The sequence below is a fragment of the Aphis gossypii genome, chromosome 1, assembly GCF_020184175.1.
Source record: "Aphis gossypii isolate Hap1 chromosome 1, ASM2018417v2, whole genome shotgun sequence".
NCBI classification, from domain to species: Eukaryota; Metazoa; Arthropoda; class Insecta; order Hemiptera; family Aphididae; genus Aphis; species Aphis gossypii.
The window spans coordinates 7,892,007-7,905,435 of record NC_065530.1 but is presented as its reverse complement, the minus strand read 5'-3'; the positions used below and the strand labels follow the sequence as shown (position 1 = coordinate 7,905,435).

The following is a 13,429-nucleotide window of genomic DNA, read 5'->3' as shown; positions in this document are numbered from 1 at the left end:
AAATCGAGTCTAAAATAGTATATTAATAATTTTCTTAAAAATATACTTTAGTTAACTAAAATATAACAAAGATTAAATTGGAGATTAAATTAAACACAGATAAATGATAATATTATGAAAAGCTAAACTTACTTAATATTTAGATAAATAAATATAAACTATAAGAATAAATATTAAATTAAGTATACCAAACTGATAATTTAAAATACATTTATTTATTTACCAATTTTTCTATTCATTCATACAATAATAATAAATATAAATAATAATAAATCACTATTAATGATAATAAACAATAAAAAATAATTATAATCAAATTGTTTAAAACTATAATAATTGGGATCTAATATTTTATATTATGTAGGTACTACAATGTACATATTTTACTATACGTATAAAATATCAAATACTTATTATTTATATATAAATACACGTTTATGTCAATACACTAACAAGTAATAAACTAATAACACAAAATAGTCATCTACTTTTAACTTCCTGTGCGGAAATGAATGTCATTGCGCCACTACCTGTATTATACAAATCACACTGGTATCTCATTACCTACAGACTTTTTCCCACACTGAACAAGTTCATTTGTGTTTCCGGACCGACGAGCACATCAAACAGATGCACATATCCATCCGGTTGACGTTCGGGTTTACAAGGAAACCAGTTTAGCCACACAATAATAATGGTCAACTTACCCTCAAACACGACAATCCTCAAATTACAATATTTAGTTACTATATTATAAAAAATATGCGGATAAATATTGATATATAACATACAATATCTAAGATGCTTCATAATACATGTCCACTACACAATTAATTCACCCACGAGGCTATAAAAATACATCAATTACATTATAGTATATCCAAATAAGTATGAGTTGTAATACATTATATAAAGTATAAACTATAATAAGTTTATCATATCTCATTTTTACAACAACAAATTTAATTTTTAAAAAAGTGGGTAACCTTATATAACTAAAAATTGAAGATTTAAAAAAAATTTCATTATAAAATTTTTCTAGGTAGATGTTCCTCATTTTAACGAATTTTGTAACGTCAAATAGGTACATGTTATAAAAAAATTATATTTAAGTATTTACCTATAGTATTTGTATACAATTATAAAAGAACAACCTTATTATAAAGAATTTTGTAAAAAAATTTTAAGAATTTCACTTAGCGAATAATTTTCTATAAATTTAATTTATAGAAAAAAAATCAACATTTAGCATACCTATAAATATTTCAGAAAGAATAAATATTTTGAAAATTATATCAAGTATAAAATATGATAATATAAACATTTAGCGAGTATTTCAAATTTCTAAGGTTATTCGTTTTTGATTCAGTGTAAAAAAATAAAGAAATTAATTTTTCTGAAAAATGGTTTAATTAAACAATTTTCATTTTTATTGATATTTTGTTTTTATATTTCCTGATTATTAAGAAAATTACCAGGAATTTTTTTTTTAACCCACAAAATTATCAACTAGATTTAATTTTCAACCAGAAACTACGAAAACTACTCTCAAAATTGAAAATCAATTCAAATCTAAAATAATTATTCTGATTAAAGCAATTAATTTTATATTCAAAATATTATGTATTAATAGATATTTTTAGTAAAATAATTTTTATAACTCATCCATATTATGTACATATTAGGGAAGCGTGAATGAAAAACAAAATAGGTATAATGTAGTTTATAGTTTCAGTCAAGTGATTTATCAATACATAGGTAGAAAGAAATTTCATTTGATAATTTAAACAACATGTACGCCTATATTTGTCTATTTGTCAAATGATACGCTCTATTTAACGAACAGGATTTTTTTAACCAAGGTTTAAAAGAAAGTATAATATACTAAACATAATAATGATAGAAAGAAAGTTTCATCGTATAATCGTCTACATCTAAAACTTTAATTATTATTTGATTTTTGTTAATCTTATATGTTAACTAGTGAATTTTAATTTAAATTCAAGTAAAAATTATACATCAATAACAAAATGATCATATTATAGGAGAAATATTCTTGTTACAGAGACTAAATCACAACGTTAGTACCACATATCATGTTCTACAAGGAATATTATACATGACAGTCAAATGTTTATACATTATACATTTATTACAAATAAATTGTAATACAGAAGTATTTGATAGTATGGCGCATGTCTTTCATGTGGCTACCGAAAAAAAAAGTCACCTCCGCGAATTAATTTTTTATTCAATATAAACTGCCATATTGGCGCAGGTAAGCCAAATTACATGATTACTTTTTTTTTATCTTAACCCATATAGTGCTATAGCTATAAGAAATTTCAATATATTGCTTTAAATAATTCAACAAAAACATGTATAACACTAATTGTAGTACTGTAGTACGCTCAGTATCAAAAATGTAAATATTCGTCTTCGACTAATATAGCATGGTAAGATACGTACATCACACGTAATAAGCCACAACAAAAATTTAAGTATATTATAACACAGGTCAAATAATTATATACATATAAATGAATTCTTAAGTATTAGATACATAAATAATAAAAAATAAAACACCAGAATATTATCTGCTAGAGACCCATAGACTATCTCAGTCCTGGCCCAAAAATTGTCAGCATCAACATTTAAAAATCAAGTTAATCTAAACAGCCAAACTTATAAAATATTACAATTAATTTTCTGGTAGACATGCGGTCAACAACTTTATGTCTTTATACATGGGAAAATAATATTATATAGTGGTTTCACACTCACTCATATTATCTAAGGACTTGAAAACTAGTTTATCGTATTATGACATCGATTCATATCTATATCTTAGTACTTAATATATTTCCACGCAAATGTTCCAAAATAAAAATAAACTTCAGGACTGTATAATCAGATTTAGTCAGTATTAAAACCATTGATTATAAAATTGACTATAATCTATTTTATAATTAATGATTAAAACACGTGAATCTGAAGAATAATTTTATTTTGGTTATACGATTGTTTTAATAGTATATTATATTTTTATATCTTTAACTTAGATAAGCATTATTATTACTTTTTTAATGTTTAAGAATATTGTATATACTATCATTAAATACCTACTTACATTTAATTGTAATTTAACTTACTACTAGAGTATTACCTATATAAATATACAATTTTTTGAACTAATGTTTAAATGTAACTTGTAAGTTTCAATCATTTTCAGTTTATTATTTTGTGATATTCACTATATTTAAGTATAATATAACTATATAAGATAATAAACTGTAATAAACACAAAGTATTTTTTTACAGAAATCAACCTTACTGGTCGTATACTCGTATATATAGTATTCTTCTGTCTCCTCTGGAAAATCGTTAAGCGGATAAATTAAATTTATGAGACCAATCATCCAAAAAATATGTTTATACTATTTTATTACAGCTTTATTTGGGGATAACCTTACATTAAATTCAGCCATTAAATATAATTTTCAACCATCAATGTATCAACTTAAAATAAATTAACACTTATTTATTAGGTTCAACGAACAATATTAAAATGTCAACCTAATATTAATTAATAACGCACATGGTAAAAGATTTAAAAACTTGTTTCTTTCAATTCAACAAACGACTGATCAAATTGAAATGATTGAATAAAAAATCGCTCTAGTATCCACAATATTTTTTTAAGTTTTCGTCGTTATTTACAAACTGTGTTTGATTTATCCGACAACCACAGGGGTCCCGAACAGACGCCTATTATTAATCCAGTCGGCTTTGAAATAAGAAGAATAAATTCATAAAAAAATAGTATTTTTTAAAATAAGCACCACTGCACAAATGTACCTACAATACAAATTAAAAGGCTCATTTCTTTTAAGTTCGAGGTACCAAAAAAACCTGTTATGATTTAATCTGGCCTCCGGGGACAATGGCTTTTATTTTATTATTCTATCTTGTACCTAGTGGTTATATACCAGTTCAATGTTAATGTTGTTTTGTTGATCAAACGAACTGGTTGCCGCCACTCGGTAGTGAGAATCGTGACCTAATAATCCTATTTTAATTTTCTAACAAATACTATACAATACAGATTACAATAACCTCTTATCAGCTATACTTAACATTAAATAGAATATTTTTTCTCTTAGTTGTGTTCCGAAAATCAATAGTAAAAACTTATTAATTAACATAAATTATCTATAAAATATGGTTAACACAATAAAAACAAATCTACATAAAATATGTTCTATTAAAATAAATTTATTAATAATAAATCTGTAGTAGAAAATATTTACACTCGAAACAAAGTTTTTTCTGCCTACCAATAAATCTGGAGAAGGATAAAACAAACTATAAAGTATAAAATATATTATTAAAAATGAAATTGATGTATACGTTACTTTTTTATTACCTATTATAAGTGAAAACAATGATGATTATATACAAAAGTGTGAAAAAAAATATCTTCAATAATATGTACGAATTCTTTCCATAAAGGTTTATCATATTAGTCATATTGACTTAAAAATTACAGTGAAATTTAAAAATGACCTAGGTATCTTAGCAACTGTGTAAAGTGTGTAGTTTTTATATGAACAATTCAACAACATGAACATTTGTAAAACATGTCACTCCGAAACATGTCTTATGAGAAAAACAAATTAAGTAGGTACATATCGAAATATTTTAAAATAATTAAATATAACATCATAAATTCATAACATAAAAAATATAATGTTATTTCAAATAAATGAGTGGGTAAACCTTACAGGTAATAATGAGCAACAAAACTTGACTCCATACAGGATTATTATGTTGTTTTTTAAATGAACACAATGAAAGTAATTTTGTTTTCAAAAAATAAACTTATAGCCTATAGGGGTGCATTAATGATTGAGTGTCGAAAACATCCCTATCCCTTGTCTTTCTCTTGTCCAAAGGATAAAGCAGACACCCTGTCTCTAATTAAGAAAATATCAGGAACGGTGTATAGGAAAGCGTTTAGAAGGAACAATAAACGTCATGAAACAAGTTGTAAAAATATTATCTACCTATTGTTTGTTAGTATTTATGGTCCAGGTGGAATTTTATGGGGGAGAAAATGGTGAAAAAACCAAGAATGGGAGGGATAAAATCTGGTTGAATACATGGATGAATTTTGTATTATAATATATTATTATATATATTATACCAGGGGTGGCCAAACTTTTTTTGGTCACAATCTACATAGCAATCTACTAAAAATATACTTCGCACCTTTGAGGATCGACTTTCTACAGAAATTTTTTTTTATTATTGAATATCTATAATTATTAAGAAACAAATAAGGCTCGACACCCTAAAAATAAATTATAACATGATCAACTTTGAAATTGTCTAAGATTGACTGGTCAATATCTTTTTATAAATATAAGTCAATTGTTATAAAAATTAATTTTAACATTATAGGTCAATCGCGTAATAAATTATTACAAAGAAACAATAAATAACGGTATAAATAATTTAATTAATCTTTGAAGCTTAGACCTTTTTTTTTTACTCATAAAAACAAATCTCTTCCTAAAGACCTAAATTCTCTTGGATGTCGTCACCAAGAATTTAAAATTTCAAATGTAGCTCCCTTGTTTGAAAAGGTTGGCAACCCCTGCATATGCCATACATGTATGTACCTACCTAGCCAAAATTATTTTTATTTTTTTCATGTTTCTTAGCCCGTAGACCCTTAACAAACACGTTTTCAAAAGGTAAACCATCACTGGGGTCGTTTAGGTTTGATTTTTATCTGGCAATAACTTACAGTGATATTTCTTAAAATATACGAGCAGATGTCTAACTCTAACCCTCTTTAATCTGAAAATCTACAAGACTCGTATTTTGACCATTATTAAGCGATAAAATCCCAGTTACATGTGGCAACCTTTCAAAATACTTATATTTTAATTCAACAAAATATAAAATAAATACCTTCCAAAATAAATGTAGGTAAATTTAAAATACAGACAAACATAATAATATTACACTTTTTTAACGCACAATTACAATGTTTTAATATAATATTGTATTAAACAACAAATAATTAAAAATAAAATCAATATACCTATCTAAATGCATTATTAGATAGGTACCTGCCATGCATTTTAGACTATACCGCAGGTATAAATGAATACATACCTATGCAGCTATTATATAAATACAAAGACGAATTTAAATAATAAGAATACAAAAATTAAACATTATACTCGCAAAACGTAGTAACTATATAGATGGTACTTATAATAAAAGTATAATTATGTGTATGTTTAATTGTGGTGGGATCACGAAGAGAAGGTACTTCTTCCTTTTTATAAACAACATAAAACACGTTAAGTCTTTAAGAACGTCCGTTTTTTAACATCTATTTTTAATACTTTATTTTTATTACTTATGCGCTGTTTAAATGGCTGAGTGCAATGTGCATAATATATGCTAAACGTATATAATTTAAATATCGTATATATATTATAATCGCGATTATTTTACCGCAGGCGCAAAACGAATCTCGGACATTATGTCGGGGAACACAGAAGCCGTAAACAACAAAATCCATAATATTGTCTCCTAATTCAACCCATCATTTATGTTTCGTCTCATTTCACTCACGTCGTTGTAAGCCAACCATTATCATATGATTTTTTTTTCATTTTACATATTTTGTAAGTGCATAAATAAAGTCAACTATAAATCATGACATTCATAAATTCATTTTACATGTAGTTCAGCAAACCAAAAAAATTATGAAGATTTTGTTTAATACTGTGTTACAAATTCCATAGTTTTTTACACATTTTCAATAATGCAATTTTTTTACTACGTAAAAAATAAAAAAAACTGACCTATTTATAATACAATTTATGTTTATTGGATGTAAAATGTATCTATTGTACTTAAAATAAAAAATAAATAATGTGAAAACACATTATTGTGAAACTAAACTTGTATTTGTTTATACAATGAGATGACAGTTTCAGTTTAGTGTATACAAAATATACTAAGATAACAAAAATATTACGTAGTCAACTTACTCGTAACATCCGCACAAGCTCTACGTTTAAAAATTAATTACGTGTGACGAACTGCGTAACATCAAATTCGGCAAAAAATTATATTTACTTTAATATTTTAAGTACCTATTTAATATTATGAAGCATCAATATATCGTTCAAAAATACACACACTTATATAAATTGATTTCAATCGGGTTATCTATTATCTGTATTATAAAATATAATATATATGTCACATACAGTAGGTATATCAGTATAATGCTACCTGTATTACCTATGTTTCATTATTGAAAATACCAAATACATAGGTAACAATATAATTATATAATTTTTCACGTTTAACAAATTGATACTATAATAAATAAATTTAAAACATTGTTATACATTATTTTTCATTTAAAATATTTATTGATAATAATGTAAAACAATCAAGACGATGTTTTATTTCAAATTAATAATTATAGAACAAGCTATACAACTATAATCTGGACTAAAATTTAATATTAAAAAAAGAAAAAAGAAAATAGAACTATAACTACTTATTGGAACTTAGTATTGTAAATGTAGATAGCTGTATTTTATAGATTATTTTTTAGATAGATACTTATTAATTTTTATACCTTTGAAAATATTACTCCAATTTGCCAATCTTAGAATGCCTATCTATACTGATTATTGTGGGGATTATTGTTATATATTTGCACATCACAAATATGTAGTATAGAAAATTAGAAAACTATAGAGAACTAGAAAAGTACACAATATTAAAAATACAAAAATATATTAATTTTGAGGAAATCAAAGAAAATTCAAATCAACAAAAAATTTACTAAAATACCAAATAAACATTGTTAAGGGTAATTTTTTCTCTAATGTAAGCTAGTCTACCTATCTACTAATAATAATATCATGTTATGATGGTGTTCAAATAAATTGATACAAATTACGCAATAATTACACGATAATAAATTTTAATCACAAAACCTAAACTACCCATCTACTTCTAACTAGACGTTTTTAATTTGTTTTTCTTATCAATCGTAAATCGTAATACACCCTAAACGGCATAAACGATCTCGGGCAGCTAACACAATACAGCCGACAGATAATACTACAATCGCAGTAGACGGGATACAACACATTTACACAACTATTATAATAGCCACTTGTAATAGTAATGACGAGTTACGAGTCGTAACTTACGACGAAGCGTATCGAGTACTGACCTGATTCGGAAATTTAGCTTAAATTTTATGTCGGTTTCCCGGCCAACTGGAAATCGATATTTGGGCGTTATGTGACCGAAGTATAATATTGCCGATATCGTCGTGGACCGCACTTGTAAGCCGCACCTGCAGCTGCTCCGATTCGGAATATTGTTGCGTGTGGACGGCGAGAGAACGCGCGGAAAAATTGATAACGCGCCGGAATTTGATACGTCAAAAATGTCCAAATAATAATAAAAAGCGGTGTACGGACGGCGCGGAAAGCGATAACGGCGGAACACGACAGACTGACGAATGACGACTGACGACCGTAGTGCCGAACACGCTACACGGGAACCGGGGAAACGTAACGCTGCCGAGAAGTTAACACGCGACGCATGTGTGTGCGAGGCGATTACCAACCAACACGCGAAATAAAACGGACTCTGGGCGGCAGCAACAGTTGCACAGTGATGCCACGTGCGGCGACGGAAAACCGACGTCAGCGCAATCGATATAGGTCAGTGGCGGCTCGCCGAGCCATACTCGGACATAAGAAACGACCACATTAGTACATTACCTCATCCGGTGTTGTTGTCTGATCAATGATCATAGTCTTTGATTTTATTGTTGTCTTAGTACTACAATCGTTGAATTGTATATTCGTATAAAGTACTGTAATACCATATATATTATAATATTATTATAGACTATAAACCATCTATATAATATTCACGTCTTGTAAATATTATAGTCATCCTCATCATTTTTCTTTTTTTAATGAATACCCAAAGTACTTTTTCCGTCATTTGTCTAGTATGACGGAAATAAAAAAAATAATAAGAAAAGAAAACCTAGACCTACAAAGATATTAGATTTTTTTTTATACCATTGTAGATACTCGTTTAGACAGTTTAGACCTTAACCTTATAACAACATGGTATATTATACTATATATATTATGAGTACTAAGGTACACACAATAACCAATATAGAAAACTAGAATGAGAACCTATAACAATAATCGTAAATGGTATAAATGTATAATAATATATAAGCTGTCACCTGTCTATCTAACCTGCTTATACTTTTATGCGTAGTCTGTAGTCTGTACATGGGTATCTAAGAATTTCTACTTCCTATTTCCCTATTACTCATTACTTTTAATCACGTGACCTACACCATGATGATTGTACATAAAAATATAATTTATACCTACCTATCTATTTTATAGTACCTTTTTAAGAATATAAGTTTTAAGAAAAACAATAATTTTTAAAACATTAAAATTCAAAACTGTTATTATTATTACTTATTAGTCATATTATGCTCATTTGGACAAACCTTGGAACGTTATTATAAACTATAATTATGGCTACCGAACAAGTTCGAATTCAAATTATTGGCGCGGACTTCGTGAGCATTATCAGCATTCAGCAGCAAATGTATACAAACTTTATTAGATAGGTAAATATATTGATTTTAGTATTGTATGAATAGATCTTTATTATCTATGATTGTATGATGATAGTTATATTGTGTGTGTGTGTGGATGTGTATGTGTACAGTAAGTAATTGAAAAATGTTTCTATTTTCAACTTTACAGGTAGTTGTTGATGGAAAATTGAATATAAATTTATTTAATTAAAATGTCAACGTTTAAACTAAATACGAGATCGTCCTCATAAATTATTCATTTGCCAATTAAAAAATATATATTAAGTATTAAGAATTTATATTCATAACATTTTTTTTATAAGGTTATAATTTTGATAAAATACGTAAACATTCTCGAAAATTCACCTTTTATTGAGTTTTTTTTTATAGATGCTAAAATAATATTATTCATCGAATATCATGAAACTTTAATAGAATATCACACATAAATTGTTTCTAAATCTGTATAAAAATATCAAAAACCATAGACTCAACTTTTTTTTAATCTTCACAATTCATTTGATGTTCAAATTTTTTAAAATTCTTCAAATCACGAAAATATACAAATAACAAGTTATTTTTCGTAAAAATATTAATAAAAATCTTCAATTTTCATTGTGAAAGTTTGAAAACTGTATAGATACTATAATATTCCTTACTTATAATTTATACTTGTTCTAATAATTTTCTAAGAAATACATAAACCTAATTATTTAAAGTTCAAATTTGGACAAAATAACATATTTAAATAATGTATAAGTATATAACTAGGTATATTGATTATTTTATTATTTTATTATATGTCGTGTTTTAATCTGATTTGTAAATTGCATATTGCTTAGCTACAGCTTTTATGTTTTTGTTTTTTTTTTTTTTTTTTTTTTTAATGTACAGGTGATAATAATTTGTTTATTATCTCACCCGTCGGAAAACCTTCTGATTTATTTATGTATGCACCAGAAGGAAAAACAAAATATATTGTGTATCCAAATGGACTTCAATATATAGCATTCAATCGAAAATGTATTATTAAAGAGTTGGCATTTTTAATAGTCAACGAAGTGCAAGAGATCAGCTATAGTATTTAATACATGAAATGTTTTCGGTAAAAATTAAATCAAAAAAACTTGATATTAATAATACCTAAAATAAATTACTTTAATGGCTATATATCAAAATAACATATAGTGAAATGTACTTAGTGATACTGGTTGACTGTCTCCAGTTAGAATTGTTTATCGTATACAATTATAATAATATATATCATAGAATTCAAATTTAACACATCCATTAAGTACAGTGACTCAATCAACTCTTGATGTACAATATAACAAAGCAATACCCACTAATTTGCCTATCTATTTTTTTTTATAGTTAATTATAAACCTATGACTACTTAAGTACTTCAGAGGTATATAAAAACATTATTTTTAAAAGTGAATAATTTAGATGTCAAGTTGTTAAAATCTAACTGTAATTGTAGGTATGTAAAATACAATGTCGGGCTGACTATTATATTAAAACTGGTAGGTATTTACGAAATTTATTATGCCATTCTATCATCAAGTATTAGCATGTTGTACCTAAAAACCAAACTGCTATATAGTAACGTAGAGTGTTATACAATATAATTTATTGTTCAAATGGAATATAAACAAGTTCAAAGTTTAGGTACATACTAGTGCAAAAACATTAATAGCTATAATATTGTGAAATTCTGTTACCTATTAAATTATACATATTCTAATTTTTTAAATTATTCTAATATTAGAATTTAACATATTATAAATTATAATACATACTATTTGCATAATGAACATGAACTTAGAATTTAAATTAAATAATTATTTTGTCTGAAGGTAAAATAATTACATCTTAAAGTACCTATAATACTATGTGTACCTACACTATAATACATAATATCAATTGTACGATTGTGTTTATTAGGTAAGCATTTGTATTATAAATTATAATATTATTGTACATTTGTTCCAATATATTTTCACAAGCGTGTTTTGAGTGCCACGGCCACCTACATATAGGTACTTCAATAATAGTTACGTTCAACGATAAAAAATAAAAAAAATAGTGATATCTATAGGCGATATATTTATTCATTAGGTAATAGGTAAGTATTATAATTTATTATTGAGTAACGCTAGTTTTTATACTCATACCTTCAATATCTTATCATCATAATTGCAACAGTTACGACAATACGACTATATATTATATTTTATTGTTTTAATCAAATTTATATTTTTACTCTGCCAATTATTCAATAATAAAATATAAGTACAACTGTAAAACTGAATTATAATTGCTATTTGTTTTTATCCTATTGTAATTATAACTATATATTTAATATTATGTTAAATTTAAATTAAAGTATATGTACGATATTTTTTAGATTCTGAACGAAGTGATGAATGTATTGATTTTACAATGGTGTGTAACACAATACACATATACAACATAACTTATCGAAATAATGCTTCAATTTCAAAATTTGGGGGAGGTTTCCGATGATAAAGTGAATATCCTTGGTGCATTATAGAGGTAAAAAGTAAAAATTTTCCAACAGTTTACAGTTTAGGTATTGAGCTAAAACTGTCAGCCTATAGATATAGTATGTTACTAAGTATATATTTATATTGCTTTTATAGTAACTAATAAGGTATTTTGAAAAGTTGAGTTAATTTTTTTTCCGAAAACATTGCATTTGAAAATTTCATTATGTGTATAAAATATAATAATATGTGTTAAAAATTTCAAGTACTCTATAGGGTGGGTACTTCTAACTATCAGCTTTAGAGGCTATTGAGGCCCATAACTGTAATATAAACCCTATGTTTCCATATGTCTCTGTCCAGAACTACTTCGCTAGCGGCTAGCATCGTCTATCACTAGTTGTCTTAGTTTTTCTTGTTTTTGTCAGTTTATCTTTACTTTGGTCTTCCAATCAGCGTTCTATCCTAAAAGGTCAAAGATTAGTACATCTTTTGTTATTAAGTTAGCCCTTAATACCAGGACAGCCAGTCTGACATTTCAGCTGTTATATTCGGTTTACCAAACTGCAAGATTAGATCTAATTATATATATTTTAGTTTCTTCATTTTTTCCGTTCCTAAATCTACCTTAATCTAAGAATTTTCGTAGAAAATATGGTAAAAAATGTTTCTTTGTTATAGCGTCTTTATATGAAAATATTAAAAATACATACTATGTACAATGTTTATATATGCATTTGAAATTAGAATTTTGACAAAATTACAAGAAATTGCATACTATTTTGTAATTAGAAATTTATAAAATCTTTTCTTCTTATAACAATTTTAGTTATTTAGTCGTAATTCGAAAATACTTTTCAAAATTATTTGAAACTTTTAACTATTTGATTATAATATTTAATAAACACAATATGAAATTTTCAAAACATTTAAATTAATTTTATGTTATTGTTATTTTCTTGTTATTTATACCATATAACCTTCAACCTATATTCAATATGCATACACTCTTCATTGGTAAATCAATATTGACTCGAAAGTTATTAACAAATAACAATATTAACTGTTGTTATACACTTATAAATATATAGTACTTATATGTTATAATGTATAATAATTAATAATACATGCAAGGTTTTACAAAAATTAATTCAACCTACGTCGTATTACTAAATACTGATAGTAGTAAAATAAATTGCTATAATAGCTACATAAATAT

At 25.9% G+C, this 13,429-nt stretch overlaps 1 protein-coding gene and 1 long non-coding RNA gene across 3 annotated transcripts in view; one reads left to right on the top strand and one right to left on the bottom strand.

Moving 5' to 3' along the window:
* LOC114119125 (MICAL-like protein 2) overlaps positions 1–8,684 on the bottom strand; it is a 28,144-nt gene extending 19,460 nt beyond the window's left edge. The window contains exon 1 of one of the 2 annotated variants that reach the window (XR_003592002.2): positions 8,285–8,684. The gene's annotated coding sequence lies outside the window, so the exon portion shown is untranslated. The remainder of the gene's footprint in view (positions 1–8,284) is intronic. The other variant, XM_027980602.2, reaches the window with a different exon arrangement.
* On the top strand, positions 4,587–6,742 carry LOC126550306 (uncharacterized). The gene is made up of 2 exons (XR_007604359.1): positions 4,587–4,684; positions 6,540–6,742. It is a non-coding gene; the product is annotated as an uncharacterized LOC126550306 (long non-coding RNA).
* Positions 8,685–13,429: the final 4,745 nt, after the last annotated feature.